This window comes from Varanus komodoensis, unplaced genomic scaffold (assembly GCF_004798865.1).
Source record: "Varanus komodoensis strain SLA01 unplaced genomic scaffold, ASM479886v1 scaffold17, whole genome shotgun sequence".
Classification (NCBI taxonomy): Eukaryota; Metazoa; Chordata; class Lepidosauria; order Squamata; family Varanidae; genus Varanus; species Varanus komodoensis.
Genome location: NW_025335505.1, coordinates 12,888,751 through 12,906,266, shown reverse-complemented (window position 1 = coordinate 12,906,266; position 17,516 = coordinate 12,888,751). Strand labels below are relative to the sequence as shown.

At 40.5% G+C, this 17,516-nt stretch overlaps 1 long non-coding RNA gene across 4 annotated transcripts in view; it reads right to left on the bottom strand.

Annotated features, from left to right (window-relative positions):
* Nucleotides 1-17,516, bottom strand: part of LOC123021577 — a 190,456-nt gene that overhangs the window by 33,238 nt on the left and 139,702 nt on the right. For 3 of the 4 annotated variants that reach the window (XR_006414351.1, XR_006414348.1, XR_006414349.1), the window contains exons 1-2: nt 3,427-3,580; nt 2,126-2,177 (exon numbers count right to left, since the gene is read on the bottom strand). The exons of the other annotated variant lie outside the window; for it this stretch is intronic. This is a non-coding gene — a long non-coding RNA (uncharacterized LOC123021577). Of the gene's footprint in view, nt 1-2,125; nt 2,178-3,426; nt 3,581-17,516 lie in introns of those variants that run through there. 4 annotated transcript variants of the gene reach the window in all.

Genomic DNA, 17,516 nt, shown 5'->3' with positions numbered 1-17,516 from the left:
CCCAAACAATAATAAGACTAACAACCCGTGACTGAAATCATAATTAAAATCTTTTAGACATTAAAATAAGGCATGAATAAAAAGGTCTTGTCCTGGCGCTGAAAATCATATATATATCACCTCTCTCGGGAGCGCATTCCATAGCCGGGGCACCACCGCAGAGAAGGCCCTTCTCCGGGTATTCTGTCTCCTAATCTTCTTCAGGGGGGGGGGTATGTATATCAGTAGAAATTATTCTTAAAGTAGTAATTTCCCTACCTACTGACCCAGTGGAAAGGGAAATAATATTAATTATAATAACAACAGAAAACAGATTTCTTTTAAAAGGTAGAAAGAAGCTTTCTCTACTTGTAGGAAGTAGCAGTTTCTCCATCACCCTACCATTCCATAGGATTGCTCCACACAAACAAAATTCATCATCAAAATAATTTCCCTCTCTCTCTCTCTCTCTCTCTCTCTCTCTCTCTCTCTCTCCCCCCCCCCCATATATATATATAGCCCTCCATCCATGCATCCCACTGTTCAGGTAGACACTCTCCCAGACAATTTTTCTTTGGAAAACAGCCAAACAAATCCAAATTGTCCAGAGGTAACATGTCTTGCACCCCCTCTGAAAAGATAACCAAAAGAGGGTTTTCCTAAAGCCAAACCAGATGATACATTAAATTAATGCCAATGTTTTGTTTTTGCCATATAGACAGCAATGACACAGGGAGGGCAATCTGGATTGGAATTGTGCTACATCACAGTTCCACCTACATTCAAGTCCTCATGAAAATCAACTGCCCCCCACTGTGGAGATTGTGGCTTATATCCAAGGACTAAGACATCTCAGCATGTAATGCCCTGATCCACCCCAACTGAAAAACAGAAATGTAAATCAGGCATGTCAAACTCCTGCACGCAATTAACACGTTGTCTAGTTTCACAGCAAAGGTTCCACAACTTTGGAACAATCACCAGGAAAGGCTGATTCCAGGCGATCAGTGGCCACAGAGCCTCTCATAAAGTCTGCTGATCTGGCTAGTTCTGAACTGTGAGAGGGCTGTGTGTGCACTAGCTAAGCACTTTTTAACTAGCAAGGGCTTGTTCTGATGTAAATGCTGGATGAAAAAAACAATCTCAACATTTCATTAATCACTGGGAGTTTGATGCAGAATTATATCTCTGGAGGGCTTTCATATTCTGTTCTGTTATAACATATTCCCCATATGCATTCTAAGATGAGTCAACAGTCACCTTCACACTATACAGTCAGATATGCATAGCAAGGCATTGGATAGTAATTGACTTATATGTGCAAAAGGAACGGATAATGCAATCTCTGCATGGCCTCAATATCCTCCTTTGAAGCTCATGCGTTAAGAATCAAACCAGTCCCTATTTAACTAGGTCCATCTGCAGAGCTCTTCTGCACAAGGTCATTTATCCACTTTTGGTTTCTTCTAAATCGAGGTCTGCACTCAAGACAAAAAGCTTTTTCTTTCTTGCATTTCCATCACTTAACCTCTAGGTGTCTCTATACTGTATTAGAATTATGAGGTTATGCATGTAGAAAACACATTCTGTTTTGCTTTCTCAAATGATGAGTGCTGGAAAAGAACATAAAGGTGCATAGCAGTGCACCCAATTATTTCAATGAAGCTTGGGCTGGAGAACGTCTTCCCCTTTAGTCGCTCTCCTGATCTTTGTTCTGATTTTTTGGGGTGGGGGCAGAAAACAGTGCTACCTTATTGGATTAAATTTTTTAGTTTCCCTTTTAAAAAGGCATTAACATTTGTTGTACTGAAAAAGGAATACTAAATTCAGTGCTTAAACTCTCTTGTTGATTTACATTCTCTTAAGAAACTTGCAACCAAGTGCAACATTTATTAGGTTTCGGTTTGAAAGCAACAACTATAACATCAACCAAAGAGTTTCAGGTTTTATTTTATTATGCCCTTACAGTTTAGGGCCTGCACCTTATATGAAGCTGATATTTTCTACTTACTTGATAAAGGAAATGCATTTGTTTTAAGATGTATTCCAGTATTTTACATTCACTGGCTCATAAGCTACCTGGAACTTCTAAAGATGAAAACATAAATTGAAGTACTGAACAAGGTCACACTGCTAGCAGGCTTACCAAATCCAAAAGCACAGGTATACAGTAGATTACCATGAAAATGACAGCCATTCTAGAATAAAACAACAATATATTTTAAAGTTATTCTCTTTCATAAGGAATATGTCTTGAACGTTACAACCTATATGTAAGACTTTACATATTGAACATAAATGACAATATTGCATGGTTTTAAATGTGTAGTACAATATTGTACTACAAGAACTTGTCATACAAGACCAAGGGCAGTTTTATGTCAATGCCATTTTTACTGTCTGGTGTCCATACAGTTTAGAACTTGCGTCCAAAAATTAGTAACTTGAAAGGGGATTTGGAACCTGAATGGAAGCACGGTTTGATGTACTCGGGGCTAGTTCCTAGTCTGAAAGGACCCTGAACAGTAGGCCCTCCTGTGACCCACTCCTCTGTTGATTGTATTGGTGGGCTTACTGGGCTGTAGCACTCAAAGCATCACTGGGCTACAGAGTCTTGCTACCTTTCAATTTTCCACCATACACAAGAGCCATTTAGTCCTACCATATGGCAGAGTGAGGTGGTTGCCTGAAGCTGTTCTCTCTTGGAGGACAGAGATGGGTATTCCAGGCAGCCCACCTTTCATGTGCTAAGGTGGCCTGCTATCCTCCAGTAGATGGGAATAAACTGTCCCATCATTGCTAAGATTCAACTGCACCCAACCTGGCTTCTGTAGCTGAAATGGGGACACCATCTTGCCCGTCATCTCATGCAGCAAAATGTCTTGGGCCAGCACTGACACTAGGGCTGAGAGACTGAGGAAAGATAGCTGTACTAGGATTGTGAGAAAACTGCCTCCAGCATCCAGCTGCCTCCAACTGCCTTCTTCTCATGTTTGATCCAGTATTAGAAAGCAAGCCAAGCCAAGCAGAAGTCCATGCATGCTTGTAGAATGAAGGCTGCACAATGGACAACCTTCTTCCATGATCTGAGCAGCAGCACAAACAAATGCCGTTGCACGTCGCACAGAAGAGAGATGCAGCTGGTGCAGTGGTTGTATGGGGCTCCATGCCTGGTGATCCCTGTATGAACAAGTTTCTTCCGTGTCACATGCAGCAGTACAAACAGAGGGATGCTGCTTGGGCAGGTCACGAGGCTTGATTTCTGATAAGCACCACATGAAGGCTGGGTGCGTCCACCAGGAACTCAGACTCAGGGCCACAGCAAGCACAGGTTTGCTGTGAGGACTGAAATGAAGAGGTAAAGTACTATGTAAGCCACAGTGGGTTCCTCGCAGTTTAAAAAAAAAAAGGTAAGATAATAATAACAATAAATAAATTCTCTCTCACCGGTGTTGAAGATTGTATCCATAAAGTTCAGCAAGTTGAATGACTGAATTGGCAAATACTGTGAATTCCAATGTTCTTACATTTTTTTTGCTCGAAATAGCTTTTAAAAATTGTAAACTGAATTTGTTGGTAAGCCATAGTATCTTCAGGACTCAGTACTGTAAGATTTTTTAAAGCACATTATAGCAACTAGCACATGAATAACTGAAACTTGCTTAATTACATGCCAAAATTAAGACCAATAAATTCAATTACTATTAATAAGTAGCCTCACTGAAAACATTTACATAAACAACCACATTTATAATATTGTAAGTGGGAAGCATCAAGTTGGGCCTTATTCAAGAGACATTTACCATTCCGCTAACTAAGAAAATGAAGGTCCTCTCCAGATGGTATCTTTACATGCAATGGTTGGACACAGGTTCCTAATTTTTCCACACTGTCCAGATATTTTCTCTATCCATGGATTTTTTATGGTGGAAATAGGGTGCTATCAATACTGTGGAGAATATTGTTTGTGAATATAACTGGTACCTATTTGATAGGGCTCTGGACTTAAACAGCATGGCATGCAATGCACTGTAAGTGTCCCTCATGTCTCTTCGAGCATGCTAAAAATAAAACACACTCACTAATTTTTATCTTTTTCTTCAGAGGCTGACCTGTTCTCCAGCTATATATATATCCCTGTGGAGAACATCAGCACAATTATACATTTTCCCACAGCCATATTCTACCATTCTATCAGGTATGTGAGGGGATGTCACATGGAGATGGGTAGAGACCTGTTCTCCCCTGCAGAGGGAGGCAGGATGCACTCCAACGGAGCAAAGCTCAGGGAACCAAGGTTCCATTTAGATGCCAGGAAGCACTTCCTGACAGTTAGGACCCCGAGGGTGTGGAATGGGCTTCCATGAGAGGTCGTTGAGGCCCCATCAGTGAGGGTGTTCAAAGATAGGCTGGACGTGCACAGGGTGGGCATGTCGTGAGTGGAGCCGGCTGGAGCTGGGGGTCAGATTAGATGGCCCGGGAGACCCCTTCTGACTTGCTCTGTTTCTATGTTTCTATTTCTGGTGCCATTCCACCCCACATTTTAATGTTGCTCTGGCTAGTTCCTTCTATCCCTCTTCTATTTTAATAAAAGAAACAAGGAATAAATCGGATTGGGGAGATGCATGCTTTCAGGCAGAGAAAGGCAGTGATTCAAGACCTAGTTTCCTAACATTAGGTTGAAATTTTTTATTTAAATAAAACATACTACAAAAACATTAGGGCTGTCCCTACTTCATTACAGCCCTAAGGACATAATCAAAGCAGCTGAAAGGGTCTGGTTTATACTAATTATGATTGATATCATGGTATACCAGCTAAATTTTGCTGGTTCCTTGAATATCACTGCCTAGTACTGTACACAGTAGTCCAGAAATGAAACATAGCTAGCCCAGATATGTCAGTTATTTTCACAGGTCCCCCACTATGGAGGATGAATTAAAATGCACACTCATTCACACACCATTGCATTAAAGATAAATTGGCCATGAAAATACTTTAGCTTCTAATTACTATTTATAGACCACACTTGTGCCTCCACTACAAGGAGGGGAGATTGACCGTTGGTATGTTAATACCTTTTCACTCCACTCAGTCCTTAAAAAAAAACCTCAAAACCTAGCAGTTTCATTGTGAATACATTTTCTGTATTCATAGACTTAAATGATTGAAGGAATCAATTCCATAGCTCAATAGTTCTCTCTTTTTCTAAGAGGCAAAAAATAATCTTCAGGAAAACTTTGTGCACATTACTTGAGAAGCAACTCTGAGGAACATAATCAGAAAATAGCTGCACTGAGCTGCTCCTCAAAATTATTTAGAGCATGATCCTACGCAAACTGCAGTGTGATTTAGGACAAGGATAGAATAATGCTGCACACAAGGGCCAGAGCAGAAAGGGACAATGCAGGACATTTCTTTCAGTTTCTCGTGCCTCTCCTTTCCTTGCACATAGTTGCTGCTAAGGGTCGGTCACCTGTAACTTTTAACTGTAGTTGTAGAATAATTATAGTAAATTATTTTACTTTTTTTCCTTTGCTGCCAAGACAAAAGCTTGGAGCCCCCTAAAAACAAAAGACAACCCATCTTGAAGAAGACACTCTGGCCTTTGCATTCGACAAGCATGTGCCAAAGGATGTGCTTTGTGAGCATGGCTGAAAGGAAAGGATGAGGAGGATATAAAGAAATCTTGCAAACAGCTTGCAAGGTGGCAGCAGCTGGATGTGAGGAAGGTGGCAGCAGCAAGGGAAGGGAAGTGGGGAAAGCAGCCACAGTACACAGCCTGGTCCACAACAGTTCACTTTATCCAATGTCACATCCAACATCTTAAGGCCTTGAAGGCATGGCTCATGGTAACCATGGATCACCTCCAAGAGGAAGACAGCAGATTTCCAGTTCTCGGGATCTTAAGGGATTTGCTATTTGTGAGAGCCTAAATGCCTATTTTAAAAATCGGTTCTGCAACTCTCAGGTAATGTGCGGATGAAATGCTATGTAACTATCCATGGGATTTTGCACATCTCTATTTGTTATTCAAAAGTTTAAGTGAAGCAGAATAATTTTTCAAATATTCATTTGTATGCATTTATATAACATTGAAACATGAATTTAAATAGTATTTAAATAGGATTTTTTTACAGTGCACATTAAAATGGAAATAGAATGGATCAAAATTATGAGTAAACAAATGTAAAAGTGACATGGGCTACATCTATATCCTACCATTCCAGTGACAAGTCTGAATTCAAGCAGGACTTGAAGATCATAGAAACATAAGAGGATTTTAGTGTTGCCAGGCCCTAGTTGAGTTTATGTGGGAAATGGTGATGTTCTTAGAAACATTTGAACACATATCTTGGTATAAAAAAATTGAAGGTTTTCACTATTAGAGAATCAGTCCTGCCAAGATCATTTCTGTGCTCTAGAAATATTCTACCCAACTGTCCTGTGTCAAACAATGACCACTTTCACTAGTTGCAACCAGTAAATTTTATTGTAGCTCCCTAATTCATCTTACTTATAAGAGAAGACTATGAGCAGAGTGCAGTTTACTTAGTGCAAATAGCCAATATTCCATCTGAGACTGACATTAAGGGTCCCTCTGAAAACACTTTTCCAGACAGAGTAGTATATCCAGGAAACAGAAATATCCCAAGGTCAAATTTTTCTATTAAAACTTCAGAAACTTCATTTTGTCACACATGACTTTCTTGTCCTCTTTGGTCTCATGACAATGGGACATAGACTCAGGATTCATTGTTGTCTTAACAGCCTTAGTGGAAGTCATTTTTCAATATCACTTATATCCTGAGTTGATCGCATATATATTCTGAAGAATAAAAATCTGAGGAAGTAGGAAGGCACTAGGTTGTCTACAACCCAAGAATTGGGTGGTCATTTCAAAGCAATATGTGAAAATCAATACTCAAGCCCACCATTTCTTCACCCATCCTGTGACAGCAGCCTTAAGATTGCCAGGCATAATGTTGCTGTGACAGTGGAGACAACAAGCAGAAAGAAGTCGCTCATCTATGCAACTCTCACAATATAATCCTATGCATACTTCCTCAGATGTAATTTCAATGAAATTTACTCCCTGGAAAGTTTGTTTAGAGCTGAGCAGGGCTGTCATGGATAAGACATTTGGAAGAATTTCATTTGTAGGGATACCTTAAGTTGGAGGTGACTTGATGACACATAATAAGATTGCATCCTTACAAGCCTAACAACCAAATGCCCACTTAACCCTAGTCCATAGTTCCCAAGGCTTTCTCTCAGACCTCATGTGCACAAGAGGGGTGCTACTTGCACAACTTTCCCTTAGACTCCCTTCCTGCTGGGCATGTGTGCAAATGTTCAACACACTCACTAGAAAGTCAGATTCATGGCATTGAGAAAATGGGCTACACTCCTGGGAGCTGAGTGGGAAGAATCCAATGGATTCCCACCCTCAAAGCATTAACCTTGAACTCTTAAAATCAAACATCAGAGTAAAGCTGAAAAAGTTCACTAACAGAAGCATAGTGCCAAAATACAAATTAACTAACATTCCCAAGGAATGTAAAGTCTACATATAGAACAAGTTTGCATGGCTGAAGTTAATTGGTGATGAGCCAGAAGAAATGTGGACTGAAACCAGAAATGTTATTAGGGAACAATGACAAAAGACAATTCCTGTAGCAACAAGAAAGAAAAAAGCATAGATGAATGACAGAAGAAGCACTCACAGTCGCTAAGGACAGGTAAAAAGCAAAAGCAAAAGGAGACAGAAATAAGGTCAGAATCCTGAATGTAACTTTTCAGCTACTGCCACATTCTGACAGAAAGAACTATTATAATGACCAGTACAAAGAAACAGAAGTGAACAACAAAAGAAGTAGAACAATGAAACTCTTCCAGAAGATCCAAGAAAAGGAGGGGAAATTCAAACCTAGGCAAGGAATGTTGCAAGACTGGGGGTGGCAAGGAGCATGCTAATCAGAATAAATGAAATTGAAGTTAGACATATATGAAGAAGTATACAGAAGACATAAAAGGAAGACAGAGTCCTTCCAAGAGGAATTCTATGATGATGACCCTGGAGAAAGTGAAGTGAACGCTGTTTTGAAAGAACTTGGAAGGAATAAAGCACCTGGATTCAGTACCGATATAATTATCCAAGCTGCAGAAACGAAATCAGTCCAAAGCCTAGCAATAATGTGCCAACAAATAGGAAAAAAGAAACAATGGTCAAAAGACTCAAACTTCCAATGTATTTTCCAATCCTCAGGAAAGGAGATGCAACAGATTGCAACAACCAAAGGACCACTGCATCCCACCCAAGCAAAATGATGCTCAAGATGTTGCAAGAACAATTTTACCCCACATGGATCAAGAAACCTCTGGTGCTCAAGCTGTATTCCAAAAGGAAGAGGCACGCAATATCATCTTGCAAATGCACATGGGTTACCAGAGCACAACAATGAATTTCAGAAGATGATCTGTCTATGCTTGATTGACCACAATAAAGCCTTTGACTGCATGGATCATTAGATGCTATGGATGGTTCAGAAAGCAATGGTTGTGCATCCCATGTTGTATTCCCATGTATGATCTGTATTATTCCCATGCATAACCTGGCAGTGATCCCAGGGAAAGAAACTGTGAAGGGAAAGAAACTACTCTAGGATTGCAATCCCCTCTAACATCTCACTACCATCACCACAAGCACATATCTGCTATCCATATATGGGAAAATACTCATTCTTTCAAGTGTAAGTCCTTTTTTTTTAATCAATCCCCAAATTTCTGTATGGATGGGAGAAGGAGCAGTTTCTTATTCATAGCAGGCATCACTCTACCACCTGCAGCAGCACTGGTGTGAGTGCCATAGAACTGCAAAACCAGTGAGCCTAGAAAAGACCACTGAAGAAGTGAATATTCATGCCACTGCATAATCCTCTATACCAGCCTTCCCCAACCTGAAACCCTCCCAATGTTTTTTACAACAGCACCCAGAATTCCTGACCATTGGCCATGCTGACTGGGACTAATGGAAACTGAAGTCCAAAACATGCAGATACCCTGCTAAGGCTTCCCTAGATTGTCCTGTCTTCCAGCTCTCTTTAAAGTATTCCTTCATCAACAGTACCAGGCCAAGCAGTTAGATCAGGGTTAGCTAAGCTGCTGGTAATGTGCATTTGAGAGGGGAGTCTGTAATTCACAAATAAACACATCAATAAGTCACCATTAAAATAACCATGTAGTGACTTTGTCCTGCCATGAATAGATGTTGAAGTCTGTATTAATATAATGTAAGAATATTGGTCTGAAAGTAGTAAAGGAACTTGCCGTTCCATGGCTTCCACGATGGACAATCCATTCCTTGTAGAAACATTTTCTGTGCCTCATTTCAAAACAACCATATCCTTCTAGATACACCAAGTTGCTTTCTCATGGCCAAAAGCAACATCAGGAGTTGATTATTACACTCTGCGAAAGCATACAGTTAACACGGGCAGGGAAACATTTGAAGCCCTTAAATAACCAATGACCAACTTGCAAAGGAGGAAAAGTCCTGAGTCCCTCAACTTTCTTTGCATCTTCTAGAAGAAAACAACAAAAAGCATCTAATGAGGAAAGACAATGCCTATTTTGCCATTGTCAAAGCACTGGCCTGAGGCCTATATACAGAGAAATTATTCTGCTTTCTGGCACACAGTTATGCCTTACCTTTATGGGCATCCACAAAAGAGGCATGGGAAATAAATAGCACATAATTTTGCATTTTTATAATAAGTTTGAGACTAAACACTAGGAAACCTTGTCAGCCTCAGCTAAGCTGATTCCAATTAAAGCTCCTGGCAGAGTTCCAGCTGTTTTACTACCTCAAATAGCACTGAACATAACAAGGTTTATGAAGCATTCAAAAGTCAAATACCCTATTAACATAAACATGGAGTGAAATCAACTCAGCGACCAATTTTCAGCTTTCTTTCTTTCATTCATTTACGTTGAGCTAATCTAAGATGATGTCTGTTTCCTTGTTTCAGTCTCCTTTTTAATGCTTGCTAGAACGCAAAACAAGATTTAGTATTTTGAACAGTTCCATGATTTGCTTTGCACACCTATCCCCAGGGCAAGAACATTACAATGCTTTTTTATCACACATAATATATATTGAAGATTGAACATCCATGAACACAATATTATGTGTATGTGCATGTGTGTATGTATGTATATGCACCCACAATCTTAGGAGAATGGTATTGCAAAATTGGAAGCTGTATGTTTTCTTTCTTTTCTCTTGAATGGCATGTTAAACTGTTTTCAGATTTAACTTTCAGATTGCTGTAATTCTGAAAATCATCTTGAAGAGTTTTTGTGGGCAATTCTGTGGAAACAAAAGGAAACAAAGGAAAAGACAAGAGGAATATCATCCAGGATGCAATGTAACAGTGCCATGTTCCTGTGCCAGATTATACAGCAAAAGTTCTTTGGCAATTGGGGTAGTGCTGAGATGTGATTTCACCAGAGAACTAGCTTTTTCATTGCAATTTGGATTGAACATTCACTGAGCTTAACATAAAGACAGTAGATGTAGTCTACTTCATTAATCCATTTATTTTTTCAGTCAGTAAACTCTAAACTGGTTATCTAAAGGAGCGCTTGCGTCCATATCTGCCCTCCCGCCCCTTGAGATCAGCAGCAGAGGCCCTTCTCCGGGAACCCTCCATGAAAGATATTAGGAGGGTGAGTACCCGGACGAAGGCCTTCTCTGCGGTGGTGCCCCACTTATGGAATGCGCTCCCCAGAGAGGTCTGCCTGGTGCCGTCGTTATTTGTTTTTCAGCGCCAGGCCAAGACCTTTTTATTTAAACGTTATTTTAATTGTTGAATTTATTTATTGATTTATATTTATGCCAGGATGTTTCCAGTTTTTATGTATTTGTATAGCTATTTATTTGTATTGGAAGCCACCCCGAGGCTTTTGCGAATGGGGCGGCATATAAGTATTCCAAATAAATAAATAAACAAACAAACTCTTAAATTAGACCAACACTTCCAGCCAGTATAATCAGGCATGTCTAGAGTAGTGCTTCCATGTATTGGTGTTATATTCATAGAATCATAGAATAGTAGAGTTGAAAGGGGCCATTGAAGGCCACCTAAGCCAACCCTCTGCTGTTGTAACATTGCACCATCCAACTCAGATGGCTGTCCAGTATCTTTCTGAATGTCTCTAGTGTGGGAGAGCCCACCACCTCTCTAGACAGCTGGGTCCTTTGTTGTATTGCTCTGACAGTGAGGAAGCTTTTCCTGATGTCCAGCCTGAATTTGGATTGCCACAACTTGACTTGATTATTCTGTGTCCTGCACTCTGGTAACAGCAAGAAGAAATCTTGACCTTCCTCTTTGTGACAGCCTGTGAGGTACTTATAAAGGGATATCATGTCCTCCTGACATCTTCATTCTGTCTTCTAGGGTGTTTGTTATTCCACCCAGTTTTGTATTATCTGCAAATTGGATTATCTTTCCTTGTACTTCTTCATCTAAATCAGGGGTCCTCAAACTTTTTCAATAGGGGGCCAGTTGAAAGGCAGCAGCTACAGGTGCGGGCTGGTGAGGGGGGTGTGCCTGGGCGCGTGGGCCGGTGAGGCGTTGTAGGGTGCATGCAAGGAGGCATTGGGTGTGTGCAGCAGCAACTTGCTCACTTGGCTATCTCCCAGTGAGTCCAAAACCAACTTCTAGCGAGCAAGTCACCTCCTCCCAAGCACGCAGGTGGCGGCATGGGCCAGATGAAAGGGTATAACGGGCCAGATCCGTCCCGCGGGCCATAGTTTGAGGACCCATGATCTAAATTATTAATAATGATGTTGAAGAGCACTGGACCCAGGACTGAACCCTGTGGCACCACTGGTTATCTCCATCCAATTTGAGAAGGTGCCATTGATGAGCTCTCTTTGTGTCTGATTTAGCAGCCAATTTTGGATCCACCTAATTTGCTTATCAGAAGGTTGTGTGGCACTGTGTCAAAGGCTTTGCTAAAGTCTAGGTAGATTATGTCCACAGTGTTCCCTTTGTCCATTTGGGAGGTTACCCAGTCAAAAAATGAGAATACATTATTCTGACAGGATTTATTTTTAATAAATCCATGCTGGCTTCTATTAATCACTTTGCTTTCTTCGAGATGCTTGTAGATGGATTTTTTAATGATTTGCTCCAGAATTCATAAACAGAACATAAAATATACAAGTGAACTTTCTGCACAGGTATCATTTGTTTATTTGTTAGTCTGTTTGTTTAAAATAACTCTTAGCATCCTTTTGAAAAGTAGCCTATTTTCCTCATCTGAATGTGACTTACTATATGAAATGGTAGAATTCAGTATCACATTGTACAAGTCATTTCATGTTCCATGCCAGAAACAGGTAGGAAAATATGAACTGAAAGCAGTTGTTCCATATGGAGTCTGAAGATTGGTCCACCCAACTCAGTATAGCCTAGACTGACGGGTAGTATTTTCATCCAGAAGACTTTTCCTGGACTTACGGAAATGTGAAGGATGGAATCTGAAACCTTATGTAGACTATCAATGTGATCTACCACTAAACCAAGGACCTTCTGTGTCATGCAATTGTGGTCAAATGGAATACAGAGTCCCTTCCTCAAACCTATTTCATAGATATTTTCAGAACACTACTATCTAATTGAACTGACTACCAGAAAGGTCATCTTTTCACCTTATTCTTTATGAACCATATTACCATATGGTAATCATATTGATTGTCATATTAGATTATTAGATGCTGGCAAATTCCATGTTAATTATTGATTGTGTGCTTTGTTTTTTGTCAGTCCTGAATCTACTTCCATGATTTTGGAAGGTCCAGTTATTTTTCTAGGGTTACAAGGGAGGGAGGGAGGGAGGGAGGAAAATCTGCATGTATTTAACCCAAATCATGCATTTTTTAACCTCTGTCAAGCCCCCTCAGCCATCTTTAACCTTTCCTCATGGGGAGGGTGTACCATCCAGTGAGCCTTTTAGTTGTTATTTTTTGCATCTTCCCCAGTTATATAATATTGTTTTTGAGATGGGGAGACAGAATTGCACACAGTATTTCAAATGCAGTTGCTTCGTTTTAGTCACACTTAGTGACTGAATTATTTTCAGTCCATTTCCCAACATGCCCCAGCACAGCATTTGGCTTTTTTGTAGCTGATACATGATGAGTTGACTTTTTCGTTGAGCTTCCACAATGACTCCAAGCTCTCTAACCGGTTGGATGCTGCCAGTTCTGACCCTATCAAATAGTTAGGAGTTTTTAGTTCCAAGGGACAGTGTATCTCATCACCTTTTCGGTACCATTTAAAGTTTTCCTACCATCACTCAATGCTAGCTATTTGGTATCTGTAGCAGGAACTGATCAGCTTAGACAGAAAGTGATTTCCTATCCATAGAAAAGTACATGTACGTGATGCTCTCCACACAGGACAGGCTTGTTTGATCACTTGCAAGATTTTGCACACTCTTTTACTGCACTTCTTTTCCAAAGAAATCCAACCTTTTCTACCCTGCACAGCTTTTCTAAGCAATGGTAAACCTGTACTGAAGTAGAAATCTGGGCCATGAACCAATACACACACACACAAATTTCTATATTCACTGGATTTTTAATCACATGTATAATGAATTTAGGCAAAGAGTGTTGGGCATAGACATACAGGAAGAAGCATAATAACCATTTTGTATCACTATCCTGAGACATTTGTATAGGACAGAATAGAAATCCTCCAAATAAATAAGCAAGAAATTCCTCTAAAGATACAGACAGACAGAGAGAGAGGTTGAATTTACACACAATGATGACCCATGCTGGAAACCACATAGGCATGGCTTGTTACGTGTGAATTCAGAATCTATCATGAAGCATGGCACATTTGGTTTCCATGAAACCACACAGAGAAACAATGCTTTGCTATACGGTTTCTTCTCTTCACCATGACTTGTCATTACGTGTGACCCCAGTTACAACGTTTCCATACCATTTCCACATTTCTGCCACCAGGAGTTATGGCGAGAGCAGGCACGGCTGCAGAGGATGCTCCAGCCTTCATTTGTCATTGTCCCATTCTGCCTAGCAACTGCAAGTGCAGCCATGCTCTAATTTGCTGACTTGTGCCTTTTTCCTCCTGTCTGAGCACTGCCTTCCTGACGGCCAGCTGCAGTTTCAGAATACCACTGGCAGAGCAGCATCATGCCACACCATCTCCAGGCCAATGACTGCAGAGGCAGCCATGCCTGGGTCTCCTGTCGGGTTGCTGCACTTTGCTGGACCAGCACTTTGAAACAGCTAGAAGTTTGTTCAACATCCTCTTCTTGTGAGGGTAGTTTCACACAAAAAGAGCACACAGGCTGTCCATGGGCATTGCCATCAGGAAAATGACCCTGAGAAGCCCAGGTTTCTCGCTTTCTCTCCACCCACACCACCCCTGTTTTGTCCATGGAATTCCTGAGGGCTCTCAACAGGCCCCGCTGTCTCCCACCCCACAGAACAGGTGTGCGAGAAATACTTTCCTTGCAGCCAAATTTCCCAGATGGATACCCACATGGGCACCATTGGGAAACTCTTCCCAGCATACTGCTCAGCAGGCCCAGGTGGATGCCCTCTGTGTGCCTGAGTTCAGCGAGGTGCAGCCCCTGGCAGCCTGTGGAAGCCTCGCACACAGGGGCATGGAAAAATGTTCAGTGGGGAAGGGGGATTGGTGGTGTGTGAGTGTGTGGACTTGTACGTTGATGTAGATCAGGGCAGCAGCAGGTGGCATTCCTTGAGAGCAACACTGCTACTCTCTGGTAGTTACCTTGCAGTGCAACAGAAAAAGAAACAGAAAAATAGAAAAAGGTGACTGGCTATACCCATGCCCAGGGAACATGACACAGCAGGAGCAGTGTGCCCTGGGTTTGATTTCTAGTGGCAGGGCCTGATGGGATATATTGCTTAGTGTCATGTCCGAATACAATCAGAAAATGAATATGTAGGTATAGTTTCAAATACGCTCTTGCCTACATATGAGAATAAATATGTAACTGAAATTTCATCACATATATTTAGCCTATTTAATGCACCTTAGACAAAAAGGAAGACATTTTATGTGGATAACATTGGACCCTCCTGGTGAGCTGATTACAGAGACCTTGAAGGCAATAGGGTAGTAGAAAATGTGAGGATGCCTGCATATTCTAGTTCAGTGTCTTGCACTGTTAAGAAGTTGGGTGGTTGAATTGTTTTAAAATCTTACAAAAAAGTAAGTACAGCTAATGAAGCGCAAAGCTTCAGCATGTGATTGAGTACTGGATTTGGGCTGGGCTGGATTTGGGTTTGATTTGGACATCAAATGAACAAATACATTTATTTAAATGAGTGATTCAGGGCTCGGAATCCTAATTTTCAGTCTGAAGAGTGGAACACACTAGAAAGCCACTGTGAGCCAGTGCCGCTTTCAGCCACTGTTCCATCCCAACCTCCTATATGTGGATAATTGACTGTGTTGGAATTGGCAGGCATTTTTTCTAATGCTGGAGCAATCATAAAAGACTGTCTTCACACAAAAAACATAAAACCTGCATTAGAAAGAATATAAAGTCCTGTTTTGGTTACTCTCCTTTGTTCCAGGTGGTCCTGCTGCTGCTCAGTCATAACAAGACTAAAATCCTGTATCTCCCCATAGTTATTTATGGGTAGGTCTCATTTTGGTTACAGGGGAAAAAAGAGGAAATGATATCAAAAGGTTTCTCTCCAGACAATTGGACTGTCATTCTAGACTTTTTCTATCACTAGGAACAGCTTGTCCCCGATTCTACCCTCCCTTCTCTTTCTAGTGCAATCCTTGTTCATCTCTCCAACAGGAACATGGCTAGGAAAAATACAGCAGCTGGTACTGCCACACCTTAATTTAAATTAAAGGAATAAATTCAACTCTCTGGAGTGAACTGCCCAGATGATGGTGGCACTGCCCATCTCAGTTCAGTAGGATTAGACCTCTATCAAGTGCTTGGCATCACATTGTCCATCAGACCAGTTAAGCTAACACCACTGCTCTGGCATACCTATGAATAATACCCAATTGTGGAAATAATGTGTGAAAATTGTCTTTCTTTTTTGGTCACGCATTCATATAATGGGAAGCTGTAAATGGCAGCTGGTTTCCTCAGAACATATTTTCCTCAGACTGTTCCCCTCTTTCGCAATCTACTCTCCAACAGCTCACTCTATTATTTGCACTCTCTTTCTGCCTAGATTGCCGATTCTTTATTAATTGGGGCTGGAGCTGGCTAGTGCAGTAAATGTTCTGCATGCCTCCTGCACACTGAATTTATTATGGGCTTTTAGTCACATCTGCTCAATTGTTCAGTCTGTTAAGCCTAATGCTTGCCACAGACACAAAGTCAGGGTGGGGGGAGAACAGGGGGAGGGGAGGAGAGAACTGTAAAGAGAGAACAGTTACAAAAGTCCTGTTAAAAGGCAAGATATAGATTGCTGTATTTTCAAATTTTGTGTGCGTGTGTGTGTGTGTGTGTGTTCCTTACCGATGTGACAGGATACAATTAAACTAAGGATCATGATATAAAAAACAAGGTACCTTTAAATGCTAATCATCCCAGAAAGTGTTTACTGTCTGGGAATAATCCTTGCAATAAGATCTTTTAAAAATAGGTTACAGGCATGGGTTGGAGGATGAAGTGTTTTGCTTTAATGGTCTCAATGTAGCCATGCAATGTTTGTCAATCTGATTAATAGGCTGAGTATGAAAAGAGACACTACATTCAGAGTATGAAAAATCATTAATTTGCAGCCACATTGGAGGGACAGGTTTGCATTTTAACTGCTTTTTTGAGTTCTGCTCTCACTTTTGGACAAATCGTCTTCTTATACACAATGCAGTGTTGACACCTGTCTATGAACAGTGTCCAGTAATATGAAAGAAACTGTTGAAAAACATAGGAAGGCACTGAAGGGAAACTGGAAAATATGCATCTTTTTCTGAGTCATAAAATATGGATACTTTATTTTAAAACCTCTTTTCTTGAGAAGAACTTTAAAGAAGCAAACAGATATAACCAGCCATATTTTTTAAATTCTTTAACAACCCAAAGTAACTGTCCAGCAATAGTTCATAAAACTAAATTATACCATGACTAAGAAAATCAGACTAGAGAAGAAACAACATTTTTACACATTCCAGATTTTGCAATGTAAATTTGTTAAATTTAGCTATTCTCAAATGCTGCTTTCCTCATTTTTCTTCAATGTATACTTTTAAAGGCAATAATACAATGATCAACTCTGCTGTTGAGAATCTATATAGCTTGCTTTGCATACATCCTCTAAATTCAACAATATGCATAATTCAAAGTGCTGAAAGGGCTTAACTGTGTGTGTGTTGAAATGAATTGTATGTTCAGTTGTCAGGTACTCATTTTGTTGGCTGTGTATGTTTGTGTGTGCCCTTAGAAATAGTCATAATTTAACAGGAATCAGATATAAAGGAATATAAGGA